A 20744-nucleotide genomic window follows, 5' to 3' on the forward strand; every position below is an offset into this window, starting at 1 on the left:
TCGTGTTCGATGGATGCTACAAGTAGCATCCATCGAATTTTTCCCCACTCGGGTTAGGGCAATTTGCTCTTAGCCAATCAGATAGCTCGTTTCATTTGTCAGTGAAATAATTTGCTCTTAGCCAATCAGATGGCTCGTTTCATTTGTAATATTTTTCTCTTAGCCAATCAGATAGCTTGTATCATTTGTCACTGAAATAATTTGCTAACCCTAACCCACTCCAAACGAGCCATGTTCTGAGGTGTTTTCTAGCATCCAAACAGGTTAATATACGGAAAATAAAGTAGATCCATCACGACCTTGCAAAATTGACCAAAATTGAGCAAAATAAGTATTTTCCAAAATGAAGCCCAATACCCCCAAACGAGCCATGTTCTGAGGAATCTTCTAGCATCCAAACAGGTTAATATACGGAAATAAAGTAGAGCCATCGCGACCTGGCAAAATTGACAAAAATTGAGCAAAATAAGTATTTTCCAAAATGAAGCCCAATACCCCCAAACCAGCCGTGTTCGTGTTCGATGGATGCTAGAAGTAGCATCCATCGAATTTTTCCCCACTCGGGTTAGGGCAATTTGCTCTTAGCCAATCAGATAGCTCGTTTCATTTGTCAGTGAAATTATTTGCTCTTAGCCAATCAGATGGTTCGTTTCATTTGTAATATTTTTCTCTTAGCCAATCAGATAGCTTGTATTATTTGTCAGTGAAACAATTTTCTCTTAGCCAATCAGATAGCTTGTATCATTTGTCACTGAAATAATTTGCTAACCCTAACCCACTCCAAACGAGCCATGTTCTGAGGGGTTTTCTAGCATCCAAACAGGTTAATATACGGAAAAAAAAGTAGATCCATCGCGACCTGGCAAAATTGACAAAAATTGAGCAAAATAAGTATTTTCCAAAATGAAGCCCAATACCCCCAAACGAGCCATGTTCTGAGGAATCTTCTAGCATCCAAACATGTTAATATACGGAAATAAAGTAGAGCCATCGCAACCTGGCAAAATTGACAAAAATTGAGCAAAATAAGTATTTTCCAAAATGAAGCCCAATACCCCCAAACCAGCCGTGTTCGTGTTCGATGGATGCTAGAAGTAGCATCCATCGAATTTTTCCCCACTCGGGTTAGGGCAATTTGCTCTTAGCCAATCAGATAGCTCGTTTCATTTGTCAGTGAAATTATTTGCTCTTAGCCAATCAGATGGTTCGTTTCATTTGTAATATTTTTCTCTTAGCCAATCAGATAGCTTGTATTATTTGTCAGTGAAACAATTTTCTCTTAGCCAATCAGATAGCTTGTATCATTTGTCACTGAAATAATTTGCTAACCCTAACCCACTCCAAACGAGCCATGTTCTGAGGGGTTTTCTAGCATCCAAACAGGTTAATATACGGAAAAAAAAGTAGATCCATCGCGACCTGGCAAAATTGACAAAAATTGAGCAAAATAAGTATTTTCCAAAATGAAGCCCAATACCCCCAAACGAGCCATGTTCTGAGGAATCTTCTAGCATCCAAACATGTTAATATACGGAAATAAAGTAGAGCCATCGCAACCTGGCAAAATTGACAAAAATTGAGCAAAATAAGTATTTTCCAAAATGAAGCCCAATACCCCCAAACCAGCCGTGTTCGTGTTCGATGGATGCTAGAAGTAGCATCCATCGAATTTTTCCCCACTCGGGTTAGGGCAATTTGCTCTTAGCCAATCAGATAGCTCGTTTCATTTGTCAGTGAAATTATTTGCTCTTAGCCAATCAGATGGTTCGTTTCATTTGTAATATTTTTCTCTTAACCAATCAGATAGCTTGTATCATTTGTCAGTGAAACAATTTTCTCTTAGCCAATCAGATAGCTTGTATCATTTGTCACTGAAATAATTTGCTAACCCTAACCCACTCCAAACGAGCCATGTTCTGAGGGGTTTTCTAGCATCCAAACAGGTTAATATACGAAAAAAAAAGTAGATCCATCGCGACCTGGCAAAATTGACAAAAATTGAGCAAAATAAGTATTTTCCAAAATGAAGCCCAATACCCCCAAACCAGCCGTGTTCGTGTTCGATGGATGCTAGAAGTAGCATCCATCGAATTTTTCCCCACTCGGGTTAGGGCAATTTGCTCTTAGCCAATCAGATAGCTCGTTTCATTTGTCAGTGAAATAATTTGCTCTTAGCCAATCAGATGGCTCGTTTCATTTGTAATATTTTTCTCTTAGCCAATCAGATAGCTTGTATCATTTGTCACTGAAATAATTTGCTAACCCTAACCCACTCCAAACGAGCCATGTTCTGAGGGGTTTTCTAGCATCCAAACAGGTTAATATACGGAAATAAAGTAGAGCCATCGCGACCTGGCAAAATTGACAAAAATTGAGCAAATTAAGTATTTTCCAAAATGAAGCCCAATACCCCCAAACCAGCCGTGTTCGTGTTCGATGGATGCTAGAAGTAGCATCCATCGAATTTTTCCCCACTCGGGTTAGGGCAATTTGCTCTTAGCCAATCAGATAGCTCGTTTCATTTGTCAGTGAAATAATTTGCTCTTAGCCAATCAGATGGCTCGTTTCATTTGTAATATTTTTCTCTTAGCCAATCAGATAGCTTGTATCATTTGTCACTGAAATAATTTGCTAACCCTAACCCACTCCAAACGAGCCATGTTCTGAGGTGTTTTCTAGCATCCAAACAGGTTAATATACGGAAAATAAAGTAGATCCATCACGACCTTGCAAAATTGACCAAAATTGAGCAAAATAAGTATTTTCCAAAATGAAGCCCAATACCCCCAAACGAGCCATGTTCTGAGGAATCTTCTAGCATCCAAACAGGTTAATATACGGAAATAAAGTAGAGCCATCGCGACCTGGCAAAATTGACAAAAATTGAGCAAAATAAGTATTTTCCAAAATGAAGCCCAATACCCCCAAACCAGCCGTGTTCGTGTTCGATGGATGCTAGAAGTAGCATCCATCGAATTTTTCCCCACTCGGGTTAGGGCAATTTGCTCTTAGCCAATCAGATAGCTCGTTTCATTTGTCAGTGAAATTATTTGCTCTTAGCCAATCAGATGGTTCGTTTCTTTTGTAATATTTTTCTCTTAACCAATCAGATAGCTTGTATCATTTGTCAGTGAAACAATTTTCTCTTAGCCAATCAGATAGCTTGTATCATTTGTCACTGAAATAATTTGCTAACCCTAACCCACTCCAAACGAGCCATGTTCTGAGGGGTTTTCTAGCATCCAAACAGGTTAATATACGGAAAAAAAAAGTAGATCCATCGCGACCTGGCAAAATTGACAAAAATTGAGCAAAATAAGTATTTTCCAAAATGAAGCCCAATACCCCCAAACCAGCCGTGTTCGTGTTCGATGGATGCTAGAAGTAGCATCCATCGAATTTTTCCCCACTCGGGTTAGTGCAATTTGCTCTTAGCCAATCAGATAGCTCGTTTCATTTGTCAGTGAAATAATTTGCTCTTAGCCAATCAGATGGCTCGTTTCATTTGTAATATTTTTCTCTTAGCCAATCAGATAGCTTGTATCATTTGTCAATGAAATAATTTGCTAACCCTAACCCACTCCAAACGAGCCATGTTGTGAGGTGTTTTCTAGCATCCAAACAGGTTAATATACGGAAAATAAAGTAGATCCATCACGACCTTGCAAAATTGACCAAAATTGAGCAAAATAAGTATTTTCGAAAATGAAGCACAATACCCCCAAACCTCCCGTGTTCGTGTTCGATGGATGCTAGAAGTAGCATCCTTGGAGTTTTTCCCCACTCGGGTTAGGATAATTTGCTCTTAGCCAATCAGATAGCTCGTTTCATTTGTCAGTGAAATTATTTGCTCTTAGCCAATCAGATGGTTCGTTTCATTTGTAATATTTTTCTCTTAGCCAATCAGATAGCTTGTATTATTTGTCAGTGAAACAATTTTCTCTTAGCCAATCAGATAGCTTGTATCATTTGTCACTGAAATAATTTGCTAACCCTAACCCACTCCAAACGAGCCATGTTCTGAGGGGTTTTCTAGCATCCAAACAGGTTAATATACGGAAAAAAAAGTAGATCCATCGCGACCTGGCAAAATTGACAAAAATTGAGCAAAATAAGTATTTTCCAAAATGAAGCCCAATACCCCCAAACGAGCCATGTTCTGAGGAATCTTCTAGCATCCAAACATGTTAATATACGGAAATAAAGTAGAGCCATCGCAACCTGGCAAAATTGACAAAAATTGAGCAAAATAAGTATTTTCCAAAATGAAGCCCAATACCCCCAAACCAGCCGTGTTCGTGTTCGATGGATGCTAGAAGTAGCATCCATCGAATTTTTCCCCACTCGGGTTAGGGCAATTTGCTCTTAGCCAATCAGATAGCTCGTTTCATTTGTCAGTGAAATTATTTGCTCTTAGCCAATCAGATGGTTCGTTTCATTTGTAATATTTTTCTCTTAGCCAATCAGATAGCTTGTATTATTTGTCAGTGAAACAATTTTCTCTTAGCCAATCAGATAGCTTGTATCATTTGTCACTGAAATAATTTGCTAACCCTAACCCACTCCAAACGAGCCATGTTCTGAGGGGTTTTCTAGCATCCAAACAGGTTAATATACGGAAAAAAAAGTAGATCCATCGCGACCTGGCAAAATTGACAAAAATTGAGCAAAATAAGTATTTTCCAAAATGAAGCCCAATACCCCCAAACGAGCCATGTTCTGAGGAATCTTCTAGCATCCAAACATGTTAATATACGGAAATAAAGTAGAGCCATCGCAACCTGGCAAAATTGACAAAAATTGAGCAAAATAAGTATTTTCCAAAATGAAGCCCAATACCCCCAAACCAGCCGTGTTCGTGTTCGATGGATGCTAGAAGTAGCATCCATCGAATTTTTCCCCACTCGGGTTAGGGCAATTTGCTCTTAGCCAATCAGATAGCTCGTTTCATTTGTCAGTGAAATTATTTGCTCTTAGCCAATCAGATGGTTCGTTTCATTTGTAATATTTTTCTCTTAACCAATCAGATAGCTTGTATCATTTGTCAGTGAAACAATTTTCTCTTAGCCAATCAGATAGCTTGTATCATTTGTCACTGAAATAATTTGCTAACCCTAACCCACTCCAAACGAGCCATGTTCTGAGGGGTTTTCTAGCATCCAAACAGGTTAATATACGAAAAAAAAAGTAGATCCATCGCGACCTGGCAAAATTGACAAAAATTGAGCAAAATAAGTATTTTCCAAAATGAAGCCCAATACCCCCAAACCAGCCGTGTTCGTGTTCGATGGATGCTAGAAGTAGCATCCATCGAATTTTTCCCCACTCGGGTTAGGGCAATTTGCTCTTAGCCAATCAGATAGCTCGTTTCATTTGTCAGTGAAATAATTTGCTCTTAGCCAATCAGATGGCTCGTTTCATTTGTAATATTTTTCTCTTAGCCAATCAGATAGCTTGTATCATTTGTCACTGAAATAATTTGCTAACCCTAACCCACTCCAAACGAGCCATGTTCTGAGGGGTTTTCTAGCATCCAAACAGGTTAATATACGGAAATAAAGTAGAGCCATCGCGACCTGGCAAAATTGACAAAAATTGAGCAAATTAAGTATTTTCCAAAATGAAGCCCAATACCCCCAAACCAGCCGTGTTCGTGTTCGATGGATGCTAGAAGTAGCATCCATCGAATTTTTCCCCACTCGGGTTAGGGCAATTTGCTCTTAGCCAATCAGATAGCTCGTTTCATTTGTCAGTGAAATAATTTGCTCTTAGCCAATCAGATGGCTCGTTTCATTTGTAATATTTTTCTCTTAGCCAATCAGATAGCTTGTATCATTTGTCACTGAAATAATTTGCTAACCCTAACCCACTCCAAACGAGCCATGTTCTGAGGTGTTTTCTAGCATCCAAACAGGTTAATATACGGAAAATAAAGTAGATCCATCACGACCTTGCAAAATTGACCAAAATTGAGCAAAATAAGTATTTTCCAAAATGAAGCCCAATACCCCCAAACGAGCCATGTTCTGAGGAATCTTCTAGCATCCAAACAGGTTAATATACGGAAATAAAGTAGAGCCATCGCGACCTGGCAAAATTGACAAAAATTGAGCAAAATAAGTATTTTCCAAAATGAAGCCCAATACCCCCAAACCAGCCGTGTTCGTGTTCGATGGATGCTAGAAGTAGCATCCATCGAATTTTTCCCCACTCGGGTTAGGGCAATTTGCTCTTAGCCAATCAGATAGCTCGTTTCATTTGTCAGTGAAATTATTTGCTCTTAGCCAATCAGATGGTTCGTTTCTTTTGTAATATTTTCCTCTTAACCAATCAGATAGCTTGTATCATTTGTCAGTGAAACAATTTTCTCTTAGCCAATCAGATAGCTTGTATCATTTGTCACTGAAATAATTTGCTAACCCTAACCCACTCCAAACGAGCCATGTTCTGAGGGGTTTTCTAGCATCCAAACAGGTTAATATACGGAAAAAAAAAGTAGATCCATCGCGACCTGGCAAAATTGACAAAAATTGAGCAAAATAAGTATTTTCCAAAATGAAGCCCAATACCCCCAAACCAGCCGTGTTCGTGTTCGATGGATGCTAGAAGTAGCATCCATCGAATTTTTCCCCACTCGGGTTAGGGCAATTTGCTCTTAGCCAATCAGATAGCTCGTTTCATTTGTCAGTGAAATAATTTGCTCTTAGCCAATCAGATGGCTCGTTTCATTTGTAATATTTTTCTCTTAGCCAATCAGATAGCTTGTATCATTTGTCAATGAAATAATTTGCTAACCCTAACCCACTCCAAACGAGCCATGTTGTGAGGTGTTTTCTAGCATCCAAACAGGTTAATATACGGAAAATAAAGTAGATCCATCACGACCTTGCAAAATTGACCAAAATTGAGCAAAATAAGTATTTTCGAAAATGAAGCACAATACCCCCAAACCTCCCGTGTTCGTGTTCGATGGATGCTAGAAGTAGCATCCTTGGAGTTTTTCCCCACTCGGGTTAGGATAATTTGCTCTTAGCCAATCAGATAGCTCGTTTCATTTGTCAGTGAAATTATTTGCTCTTAGCCAATCAGATGGTTCGTTTCATTTGTAATATTTTTCTCTTAGCCAATCAGATAGCTTGTATTATTTGTCAGTGAAACAATTTTCTCTTAGCCAATCAGATAGCTTGTATCATTTGTCACTGAAATAATTTGCTAACCCTAACCCACTCCAAACGAGCCATGTTCTGAGGGGTTTTCTAGCATCCAAACAGGTTAATATACGGAAAAAAAAGTAGATCCATCGCGACCTGGCAAAATTGACAAAAATTGAGCAAAATAAGTATTTTCCAAAATGAAGCCCAATACCCCCAAACGAGCCATGTTCTGAGGAATCTTCTAGCATCCAAACATGTTAATATACGGAAATAAAGTAGAGCCATCGCAACCTGGCAAAATTGACAAAAATTGAGCAAAATAAGTATTTTCCAAAATGAAGCCCAATACCCCCAAACCAGCCGTGTTCGTGTTCGATGGATGCTAGAAGTAGCATCCATCGAATTTTTCCCCACTCGGGTTAGGGCAATTTGCTCTTAGCCAATCAGATAGCTCGTTTCATTTGTCAGTGAAATTATTTGCTCTTAGCCAATCAGATGGTTCGTTTCATTTGTAATATTTTTCTCTTAGCCAATCAGATAGCTTGTATTATTTGTCAGTGAAACAATTTTCTCTTAGCCAATCAGATAGCTTGTATCATTTGTCACTGAAATAATTTGCTAACCCTAACCCACTCCAAACGAGCCATGTTCTGAGGGGTTTTCTAGCATCCAAACAGGTTAATATACGGAAAAAAAAGTAGATCCATCGCGACCTGGCAAAATTGACAAAAATTGAGCAAAATAAGTATTTTCCAAAATGAAGCCCAATACCCCCAAACGAGCCATGTTCTGAGGAATCTTCTAGCATCCAAACATGTTAATATACGGAAATAAAGTAGAGCCATCGCAACCTGGCAAAATTGACAAAATTGAGCAAAATAAGTATTTTCCAAAATGAAGCCCAATACCCCCAAACCAGCCGTGTTCGTGTTCGATGGATGCTAGAAGTAGCATCCATCGAATTTTTCCCCACTCGGGTTAGGGCAATTTGCTCTTAGCCAATCAGATAGCTCGTTTCATTTGTCAGTGAAATTATTTGCTCTTAGCCAATCAGATGGTTCGTTTCATTTGTAATATTTTTCTCTTAGCCAATCAGATAGCTTGTATTATTTGTCAGTGAAACAATTTTCTCTTAGCCAATCAGATAGCTTGTATCATTTGTCACTGAAATAATTTGCTAACCCTAACCCACTCCAAACGAGCCATGTTCTGAGGGGTTTTCTAGCATCCAAACAGGTTAATATACGGAAAAAAAAGTAGATCCATCGCGACCTGGCAAAATTGACAAAAATTGAGCAAAATAAGTATTTTCCAAAATGAAGCCCAATACCCCCAAACGAGCCATGTTCTGAGGAATCTTCTAGCATCCAAACAGGTTAATATACGGAAAATAAAGTAGATCCATCACGACCTTGCAAAATTGACCAAAATTGAGCAAAATAAGTATTTTCCAAAATGAAGCCCAATACCCCCAAACGAGCCATGTTCTGAGGAATCTTCTAGCATCCAAACAGGTTAATATACGGAAATAAAGTAGAGCCATCGCGACCTGGCAAAATTGACAAAAATTGAGCAAATTAAGTATTTTTTCCAAAATGAAGCCCAATACCCCCAAACCAGCCGTGTTCGTGTTCGATGGATGCTAGAAGTAGCATCCATCGAATTTTTCCCCACTCGGGTTAGGGCAATTTGCTCTTAGCCAATCAGATAGCTCGTTTCATTTGTCAGTGAAATAATTTGCTCTTAGCCAATCAGATGGCTCGTTTCATTTGTAATATTTTTCTCTTAGCCAATCAGATAGCTTGTATCATTTGTCACTGAAATAATTTGCTAACCCTAACCCACTCCAAACGAGCCATGTTCTGAGGTGTTTTCTAGCATCCAAACAGGTTAATATACGGAAAATAAAGTAGATCCATCACGACCTTGCAAAATTGACCAAAATTGAGCAAAATAAGTATTTTCCAAAATGAAGCCCAATACCCCCAAACGAGCCATGTTCTGAGGAATCTTCTAGCATCCAAACAGGTTAATATACGGAAATAAAGTAGAGCCATCGCGACCTGGCAAAATTGACAAAAATTGAGCAAAATAAGTATTTTCCAAAATGAAGCCCAATACCCCCAAACCAGCCGTGTTCGTGTTCGATGGATGCTAGAAGTAGCATCCATCGAATTTTTCCCCACTCGGGTTAGGGCAATTTGCTCTTAGCCAATCAGATAGCTCGTTTCATTTGTCAGTGAAAATATTTGCTCTTAGCCAATCAGATGGTTCGTTTCTTTTGTAATATTTTTCTCTTAACCAATCAGATAGCTTGTATCATTTGTCAGTGAAACAATTTTCTCTTAGCCAATCAGATAGCTTGTATCATTTGTCACTGAAATAATTTGCTAACCCTAACCCACTCCAAACGAGCCATGTTCTGAGGGGTTTTCTAGCATCCAAACAGGTTAATATACGGAAAAAAAAGTAGATCCATCGCGACCTGGCAAAATTGACAAAAATTGAGCAAAATAAGTATTTTCCAAAAGGAAGCCCAATACCCCCAAACCAGCCGTGTTCGTGTTCGATGGATGCTAGAAGTAGCATCCATCGAATTTTTCCCCACTCGGGTTAGGGCAATTTGCTCTTAGCCAATCAGATAGCTCGTTTCATTTGTCAGTGAAATTATTTGCTCTTAGCCAATCAGATGGTTCGTTTCTTTTGTAATATTTTTCTCTTAACCAATCAGATAGCTTGTATCATTTGTCAGTGAAACAATTTTCTCTTAGCCAATCAGATAGCTTGTATCATTTGTCACTGAAATAATTTGCTAACCCTAACCCACTCCAAACGAGCCATGTTCTGAGGGGTTTTCTAGCATCCAAACAGGTTAATATACGGAAAAACAAGTAGATCCATCGCGACCTGGCAAAATTGACAAAAATTGAGCAAAATAAGTATTTTCCAAAATGAAGCCCAATACCCCCAAACCAGCCGTGTTCGTGTTCGATGGATGCTAGAAGTAGCATCCATCGAATTTTTCCCCACTCGGGTTAGGGCAATTTGTTCTTAGCCAATCAGATAGCTCGTTTCATTTGTCAGTGAAGTAATTTGCTCTTAGCCAATCAGATGGCTCGTTTCATTTGTAATATTTTTCTCTTAGCTAATCAGATAGCTTGTATCATTTGTCACTGAAATAATTTGCTAACCCTAACCCACTCCAAACGAGCCATGTTCTGAGGGGTTTTCTAGCATCCAAACAGGTTAATATACGAAAAAAAAAGTAGATCCATCGCGACCTGGCAAAATTGACAAAAATTGAGCAAAATAAGTATTTTCCAAAATGAAGCCCAATACCCCCAAACCAGCCGTGTTCGTGTTCGATGGATGCTAGAAGTAGCATCCATCGAATTTTTCCCCACTCGGGTTAGGGCAATTTGCTCTTAGCCAATCAGATAGCTCGTTTCATTTGTCAGTGAAATATTTTTCTCTTAGCCAATCAGATAGCTTGTATCATTTGTCAATGAAATAATTTGCTAACCCTAACCCACTCCAAACGAGCCATGTTGTGAGGTGTTTTCTAGCATCCAAACAGGTTAATATACGGAAAATAAAGTAGATCCATCACGACCTTGCAAAATTGACCAAAATTGAGCAAAATAAGTATTTTCCAAAATGAAGCCCAATACCCCCAAACGAGCCATGTTCTAAGGAATCTTCTAGCATCCAAACAGGTTAATATACGGAAATGAAGTAGAGCCATCGCGACCTGGCAAAATTGACAAAAATTGAGCAAAATAAGTATTTTCCAAAATGAAGCACAATACCCCCAAACCTCCCGTGTTCGTGTTCGATGGATGCTAGAAGTAGCATCCATGGAGTTTTTCCCCACTCGGGTTAGGATAATTTGCTCTTAGCCAATCAGATAGCTCATTTCATTTGTCAGTGAAATTATTTGCTCTTAGCCAATCAGATGGTTCGTTTCATTTGTAATATTTTTCTCTTAGCCAATCAGATAGCTTGTATCATTTGTCAGTGAAACAATTTTCTCCTAGCCAATCAGATAGCTTGTATCATTTGTCACTGAAATAATTTGCTAACCCTAACCCACTCCAAACGAGCCATGTTCTGAGGGGTTTTCTAGCATCCAAACAGGTTAATATACGGAAAAAAAAGTAGATCCATCGCGACCTGGCAAAATTGACAAAAATTGAGCAAATTAAGTATTTTCCAAAATGAAGCCCAATACCCCCAAACCAGCCGTGTTCGTGTTCGATGGATGCTAGAAGTAGCATCCATCGAATTTTTCCCCACTCGGGTTAGGGCAATTTGCTCTTAGCCAATCAGATAGCTCGTTTCATTTGTCAGTGAAATAATTTGCTCTTAGCCAATCAGATGGCTCGTTTCATTTGTAATATTTTTCTCTTAGCCAATCAGATAGCTTGTATCATTTGTCAGTGAAACAATTTTCTCTTAACCAATCAGATAGCTTGTATCATTTGTCACTGAAATAATTTGCTAACCCTAACCCACTCCAAACGAGCCATGTTCTCAGGGGTTTTCTAGCATCCAAACAGGTTAATATACGGAAAAAAAAGTAGATCCATCGCGACCTGGCAAAATTGACAAAAATTGAGCAAAATAAGTATTTTCCAAAATGAAGCCCAATACCCCCAAACCAGCCGTGTTCGTGTTCGATGGATGCTACAAGTAGCATCCATCGAATTTTTCCCCACTCGGGTTAGGGCAATTTGCTCTTAGCCAATCAGATAGCTCGTTTCATTTGTCAGTGAAATAATTTGCTCTTAGCCAATCAGATGGCTCGTTTCATTTGTAATATTTTTCTCTTAGCCAATCAGATAGCTTGTATCATTTGTCACTGAAATAATTTGCTAACCCTAACCCACTCCAAACGAGCCATGTTCTGAGGTGTTTTCTAGCATCCAAACAGGTTAATATACGGAAAATAAAGTAGATCCATCACGACCTTGCAAAATTGACAAAAATTGAGCAAAATAAGTATTTTCCAAAATGAAGCCCAATACCCCCAAACCAGCCGTGTTCGTGTTCGATGGATGCTAGAAGTAGCATCCATCGAATTTTTCCCCACTCGGGTTAGGGCAATTTGCTCTTAGCCAATCAGATAGCTCGTTTCATTTGTCAGTGAAATTATTTGCTCTTAGCCAATCAGATGGTTCGTTTCTTTTGTAATATTTTTCTCTTAACCAATCAGATAGCTTGTATCATTTGTCAGTGAAACAATTTTCTCTTAGCCAATCAGATAGCTTGTATCATTTGTCACTGAAATAATTTGCTAACCCTAACCCACTCCAAACGAGCCATGTTCTGAGGGGTTTTCTAGCATCCAAACAGGTTAATATACGGAAAAAAAAAGTAGATCCATCGCGACCTGGCAAAATTGACAAAAATTGAGCAAAATAAGTATTTTCCAAAATGAAGCCCAATACCCCCAAACCAGCCGTGTTCGTGTTCGATGGATGCTAGAAGTAGCATCCATCGAATTTTTCCCCACTCGGGTTAGGGCAATTTGCTCTTAGCCAATCAGATAGCTCGTTTCATTTGTCAGTGAAATTATTTGCTCTTAGCCAATCAGATGGTTCGTTTCATTTGTAATATTTTTCTCTTAGCCAATCAGATAGCTTGTATGATTTGTCAGTGAAACAATTTTCTCTTAGCCAATCAGATAGCTTGTATCATTTGTCACTGAAATAATTTGCTAACCCTAACCCACTCCAAACGAGCCATGTTCTGAGGGGTTTTCTAGCATCCAAACAGGTTAATATACGGAAAAAAAAGTAGATCCATCGCGACCTGGCAAAATTGACAAAAATTGAGCAAAATAAGTATTTTCCAAAATGAAGCCCAATACCCCCAAACGAGCCATGTTCTGAGGAATCTTCTAGCATCCAAACATGTTAATATACGGAAATAAAGTAGAGCCATCGCAACCTGGCAAAATTGACAAAAATTGAGCAAAATAAGTATTTTCCAAAATGAAGCCCAATACCCCCAAACCAGCCGTGTTCGTGTTCGATGGATGCTAGAAGTAGCATCCATCGAATTTTTCCCCACTCGGGTTAGGGCAATTTGCTCTTAGCCAATCAGATAGCTCGTTTCATTTGTCAGTGAAATTATTTGCTCTTAGCCAATCAGATGGTTCGTTTCATTTGTAATATTTTTCTCTTAACCAATCAGATAGCTTGTATCATTTGTCAGTGAAACAATTTTCTCTTAGCCAATCAGATAGCTTGTATCATTTGTCACTGAAATAATTTGCTAACCCTAACCCACTCCAAACGAGCCATGTTCTGAGGGGTTTTCTAGCATCCAAACAGGTTAATATACGAAAAAAAAAGTAGATCCATCGCGACCTGGCAAAATTGACAAAAATTGAGCAAAATAAGTATTTTCCAAAATGAAGCCCAATACCCCCAAACCAGCCGTGTTCGTGTTCGATGGATGCTAGAAGTAGCATCCATCGAATTTTTCCCCACTCGGGTTAGGGCAATTTGCTCTTAGCCAATCAGATAGCTCGTTTCATTTGTCAGTGAAATAATTTGCTCTTAGCCAATCAGATGGCTCGTTTCATTTGTAATATTTTTCTCTTAGCCAATCAGATAGCTTGTATCATTTGTCACTGAAATAATTTGCTAACCCTAAACCCACTCCAAACAAGCCATGTTCTGAGGTGTTTTCTAGCATCCAAACAGGTTAATATACGGAAAATAAAGTAAATCCATCACGACCTTGCAAAATTGACCAAAATTGAGCAAAATAAGTATTTTCCAAAATGAAGCCCAATACCCCCAAACGAGCCATGTTCTAAGGAATCTTCTAGCATCCAAACAGGTTAATATACGGAAATGAAGTAGAGCCATCGCGACCTGGCAAAATTGACAAAAATTGAGCAAAATAAGTATTTTCCAAAATGAAGCACAATACCCCCAAACCTCCCGTGTTCGTGTTCGATGGATGCTAGAAGTAGCATCCATGGAGTTTTTCCCCACTCGGGTTAGGATAATTTGCTCTTAGCCAATCAGATAGCTCATTTCATTTGTCAGTGAAATTATTTGCTCTTAGCCAATCAGATGGTTCGTTTCATTTGTAATATTTTTCTCTTAGCCAATCAGATAGCTTGTATCATTTGTCAGTGAAACAATTTTCTCCTAGCCAATCAGATAGCTTGTATCATTTGTCACTGAAATAATTTGCTAACCCTAACCCACTCCAAACGAGCCATGTTCTGAGGGGTTTTCTAGCATCCAAACAGGTTAATATACGGAAAAAAAAGTAGATCCATCGCGACCTGGCAAAATTGACAAAAATTGAGCAAATTAAGTATTTTCCAAAATGAAGCCCAATACCCCCAAACCAGCCGTGTTCGTGTTCGATGGATGCTAGAAGTAGCATCCATCGAATTTTTCCCCACTCGGGTTAGGGCAATTTGCTCTTAGCCAATCAGATAGCTCGTTTCATTTGTCAGTGAAATTATTTGCTCTTAGCCAATCAGATGGCTCGTTTCATTTGTAATATTTTTCTCTTAGCCAATCAGATAGCTTGTATCATTTGTCAGTGAAACAATTTTCTCTTAACCAATCAGATAGCTTGTATCATTTGTCACTGAAATAATTTGCTAACCCTAACCCACTCCAAACGAGCCATGTTCTGAGGGGTTTTCTAGCATCCAAACAGGTTAATATACGGAAAAAAAAGTAGATCCATCGCGACCTGGCAAAATTGACAAAAATTGAGCAAAATAAGTATTTTCCAAAATGAAGCCCAATACCCCCAAACCAGCCGTGTTCGTGTTCGATGGATGCTACAAGTAGCATCCATCGAATTTTTCCCCACTCGGGTTAGGGCAATTTGCTCTTAGCCAATCAGATAGCTCGTTTCATTTGTCAGTGAAATAATTTGCTCTTAGCCAATCAGATGGCTCGTTTCATTTGTAATATTTTTCTCTTAGCCAATCAGATAGCTTGTATCATTTGTCACTGAAATAATTTGCTAACCCTAACCCACTCCAAACGAGCCATGTTCTGAGGTGTTTTCTAGCATCCAAACAGGTTAATATACGGAAAATAAAGTAGATCCATCACGACCTTGCAAAATTGACCAAAATTGAGCAAAATAAGTATTTTCCAAAATGAAGCCCAATACCCCCAAACGAGCCATGTTCTGAGGAATCTTCTAGCATCCAAACAGGTTAATATACGGAAATAAAGTAGAGCCATCGCGACCTGGCAAAATTGACAAAAATTGAGCAAAATAAGTATTTTCCAAAATGAAGCCCAATACCCCCAAACCAGCCGTGTTCGTGTTCGATGGATGCTAGAAGTAGCATCCATCGAATTTTTCCCCACTCGGGTTAGGGCAATTTGCTCTTAGCCAATCAGATAGCTCGTTTCATTTGTCAGTGAAATTATTTGCTCTTAGCCAATCAGATGGTTCGTTTCTTTTGTAATATTTTTCTCTTAACCAATCAGATAGCTTGTATCATTTGTCAGTGAAACAATTTTCTCTTAGCCAATCAGATAGCTTGTATCATTTGTCACTGAAATAATTTGCTAACCCTAACCCACTCCAAACGAGCCATGTTCTGAGGGGTTTTCTAGCATCCAAACAGGTTAATATACGGAAAAAAAAAGTAGATCCATCGCGACCTGGCAAAATTGACAAAAATTGAGCAAAATAAGTATTTTCCAAAATGAAGCCCAATACCCCCAAACCAGCCGTGTTCGTGTTCGATGGATGCTAGAAGTAGCATCCATCGAATTTTTCCCCACTCGGGTTAGGGCAATTTGCTCTTAGCCAATCAGATAGCTCGTTTCATTTGTCAGTGAAATTATTTGCTCTTAGCCAATCAGATGGTTCGTTTCATTTGTAATATTTTTCTCTTAGCCAATCAGATAGCTTGTATTATTTGTCAGTGAAACAATTTTCTCTTAGCCAATCAGATAGCTTGTATCATTTGTCACTGAAATAATTTGCTTACCCTAACCCACTCCAAACGAGCCATGTTCTGAGGGGTTTTCTAGCATCCAAACAGGTTAATATACGGAAAAAAAGTAGATCCATCGCGACCTGGCAAAATTGACAAAAATTGAGCAAAATAAGTATTTTCCAAAATGAAGCCCAATACCCCCAAACGAGCCATGTTCTGAGGAATCTTCTAGCATCCAAACATGTTAATATACGGAAATAAAGTAGAGCCATCGCAACCTGGCAAAATTGACAAAAATTGAGCAAAATAAGTATTTTCCAAAATGAAGCCCAATACCCCCAAACCAGCCGTGTTCGTGTTCGATGGATGCTAGAAGTAGCATCCATCGAATTTTTCCCCACTCGGGTTAGGGCAATTTGCTCTTAGCCAATCAGATAGCTCGTTTCATTTGTCAGTGAAATTATTTGCTCTTAGCCAATCAGATGGCTCGTTTCATTTGTAATATTTTTCTCTTAGCCAATCAGATAGCTTGTATCATTTGTCAGTGAAACAATTTTCTCTTAACCAATCAGATAGCTTGTATCATTTGTCACTGAAATAATTTGCTAACCCTAACCCACTCCAAACGAGCCATGTTCTGAGGGGTTTTCTAGCATCCAAACAGGTTAATATACGGAAAAAAAAGTAGATCCATCGCGACCTGGCAAAATTGACAAAAATTGAGCAAAATAAGTATTTTCCAAAATGAAGCCCAATACCCCCAAACCAGCCGTGTTCGTGTTCGATGGATGCTACAAGTAGCATCCATCGAATTTTTCCCCACTCGGGTTAGGGCAATTTGCTCTTAGCCAATCAGATAGCTCGTTTCATTTGTCAGTGAAATAATTTGCTCTTAGCCAATCAGATGGCTCGTTTCATTTGTAATATTTTTCTCTTAGCCAATCAGATAGCTTGTATCATTTGTCACTGAAATAATTTGCTAACCCTAACCCACTCCAAACGAGCCATGTTCTGAGGTGTTTTCTAGCATCCAAACAGGTTAATATACGGAAAATAAAGTAGATCCATCACGACCTTGCAAAATTGACCAAAATTGAGCAAAATAAGTATTTTCCAAAATGAAGCCCAATACCCCCAAACGAGCCATGTTCTGAGGAATCTTCTAGCATCCAAACAGGTTAATATACGGAAATAAAGTAGAGCCATCGCGACCTGGCAAAATTGACAAAAATTGAGCAAAATAAGTATTTTCCAAAATGAAGCCCAATACCCCCAAACCAGCCGTGTTCGTGTTCGATGGATGCTAGAAGTAGCATCCATCGAATTTTTCCCCACTCGGGTTAGGGCAATTTGCTCTTAGCCAATCAGATAGCTCGTTTCATTTGTCAGTGAAATTATTTGCTCTTAGCCAATCAGATGGTTCGTTTCTTTTGTAATATTTTTCTCTTAACCAATCAGATAGCTTGTATCATTTGTCAGTGAAACAATTTTCTCTTAGCCAATCAGATAGCTTGTATCATTTGTCACTGAAATAATTTGCTAACCCTAACCCACTCCAAACGAGCCATGTTCTGAGGGGTTTTCTAGCATCCAAACAGGTTAATATACGGAAAAAAAAAGTAGATCCATCGCGACCTGGCAAAATTGACAAAAATTGAGCAAAATAAGTATTTTCCAAAATGAAGCCCAATACCCCCAAACCAGCCGTGTTCGTGTTCGATGGATGCTAGAAGTAGCATCCATCGAATTTTTCCCCACTCGGGTTAGGGCAATTTGCTCTTAGCCAATCAGATAGCTCGTTTCATTTGTCAGTGAAATTATTTGCTCTTAGCCAATCAGATGGTTCGTTTCATTTGTAATATTTTTCTCTTAGCCAATCAGATAGCTTGTATTATTTGTCAGTGAAACAATTTTCTCTTAGCCAATCAGATAGCTTGTATCATTTGTCACTGAAATAATTTGCTTACCCTAACCCACTCCAAACGAGCCATGTTCTGAGGGGTTTTCTAGCATCCAAACAGGTTAATATACGGAAAAAAAGTAGATCCATCGCGACCTGGCAAAATTGACAAAAATTGAGCAAAATAAGTATTTTCCAAAATGAAGCCCAATACCCCCAAACGAGCCATGTTCTGAGGAATCTTCTAGCATCCAAACATGTTAATATACGGAAATAAAGTAGAGCCATCGCAACCTGGCAAAATTGACAAAAATTGAGCAAAATAAGTATTTTCCAAAATGAAGCCCAATACCCCCAAACCAGCCGTGTTCGTGTTCGATGGATGCTAGAAGTAGCATCCATCGAATTTTTCCCCACTCGGGTTAGGGCAATTTGCTCTTAGCCAATCAGATAGCTCGTTTCATTTGTCAGTGAAATTATTTGCTCTTAGCCAATCAGATGGTTCGTTTCATTTGTAATATTTTTCTCTTAGCCAATCAGATAGCTTGTATTATTTGTCAGTGAAACAATTTTCTCTTAGCCAATCAGATAGCTTGTATCATTTGTCACTGAAATAATTTGCTAACCCTAACCCACTCCAAACGAGCCATGTTCTGAGGGGTTTTTTAGCATCCAAACAGGTTAATATACGGAAAAAAAAGTAGATCCATCGCGACCTGGCAAAATTGACAAAAATTGAGCAAAATAAGTATTTTCCAAAATGAAGCCCAATACCCCCAAACGAGCCATGTTCTGAGGAATCTTCTAGCATCCAAACAGGTTAATATACGGAAAATAAAGTAGATCCATCACGACCTTGCAAAATTGACCAAAATTGAGCAAAATAAGTATTTTCCAAAATGAAGCCCAATACCCCCAAACGAGCCATGTTCTGAGGAATCTTCTAGCATCCAAACAGGTTAATATACGGAAATAAAGTAGAGCCATCGCGACCTGGCAAAATTGACAAAAATTGAGCAAATTAAGTATTTTCCAAAATGAAGCCCATACCCCCAAACCAGCCGTGTTCGTGTTCGATGGATGCTAGAAGTAGCATCCATCGAATTTTTCCCCACTCGGGTTAGGGCAATTTGCTCTTAGCCAATCAGATAGCTCGTTTCATTTGTCAGTGAAATAATTTGCTCTTAGCCAATCAGATGGCTCGTTTCATTTGTAATATTTTTCTCTTAGCCAATCAGATAGCTTGTATCATTTGTCACTGAAATAATTTGCTAACCCTAACCCACTCCAAACGAGCCATGTTCTGAGGTGTTTTCTAGCATCCAAACAGGTTAATATACGGAAAATAAAGTAGATCCATCACGACCTTGCAAAATTGACCAAAATTGAGCAAAATAAGTATTTTCCAAAATGAAGCCCAATACCCCCAAACGAGCCATGTTCTGAGGAATCTTCTAGCATCCAAACAGGTTAATATACGGAAATAAAGTAGAGCCATCGCGACCTGGCAAAATTGACAAAAATTGAGCAAAATAAGTATTTTCCAAAATGAAGCCCAATACCCCCAAACCAGCCGTGTTCGTGTTCGATGGATGCTAGAAGTAGCATCCTTCGAATTTTTCCCCACTCGGGTTAGGGCAATTTGCTCTTAGCCAATCAGATAGCTCGTTTCATTTGTCAGTGAAATTATTTGCTCTTAGCCAATCAGATGGTTCGTTTCTTTTGTAATATTTTTCTCTTAACCAATCAGATAGCTTGTATCATTTGTCAGTGAAACAATTTTCTCTTAGCCAATCAGATAGCTTGTATCATTTGTCACTGAAATAATTTGCTAACCCTAACCCACTCCAAACGAGCCATGTTCTGAGGGGTTTTCTAGCATCCAAACATGTTAATATACGGAAATAAAGTAGAGCCATCGCAACCTGGCAAAATTGACAAAAATTGAGCAAAATAAGTATTTTCCAAAATGAAGCCCAATACCCCCAAACCAGCCATGTTCTGAGGAATCTTCTAGCATCCAAACATGTTAATATACGGAAATAAAGTAGAGCCATCGCAACCTGGCAAAATTGACAAAAATTGAGCAAAATAAGTATTTTCCAAAATGAAGCCCAATACCCCCAAACCAGCCGTGTTCGTGTTCGATGGATGCTAGAAGTAGCATCCATCGAATTTTTCCCCACTCGGGTTAGGGCAATTTGCTCTTAGCCAATCAGATAGCTCGTTTCATTTGTCAGTGAAATTATTTGCTCTTAGCCAATCAGATGGTTCGTTTCATTTGTAATATTTTTCTCTTAGCCAATCAGATAGCTTGTATTATTTGTCAGTGAAACAATTTTCTCTTAGCCAATCAGATAGCTTGTATCATTTGTCACTGAAATAATTTGCTAACCCTAACCCACTCCAAACGAGCCATGTTCTGAGGGGTTTTTTAGCATCCAAACAGGTTAATATACGGAAAAAAAAGTAGATCCATCGCGACCTGGCAAAATTGACAAAAATTGAGCAAAATAAGTATTTTCCAAAATGAAGCCCAATACCCCCAAACGAGCCATGTTCTGAGGAATCTTCTAGCATCCAAACAGGTTAATATACGGAAAATAAAGTAGATCCATCACGACCTTGCAAAATTGACCAAAATTGAGCAAAATAAGTATTTTCCAAAATGAAGCCCAATACCCCCAAACGAGCCATGTTCTGAGGAATCTTCTAGCATCCAAACAGGTTAATATACGGAAAT

The sequence above is a fragment of the Lytechinus pictus genome, unplaced genomic scaffold (assembly GCF_037042905.1).
Source record: "Lytechinus pictus isolate F3 Inbred unplaced genomic scaffold, Lp3.0 scaffold_20, whole genome shotgun sequence".
Classification (NCBI taxonomy): domain Eukaryota; kingdom Metazoa; phylum Echinodermata; class Echinoidea; order Temnopleuroida; family Toxopneustidae; genus Lytechinus; species Lytechinus pictus.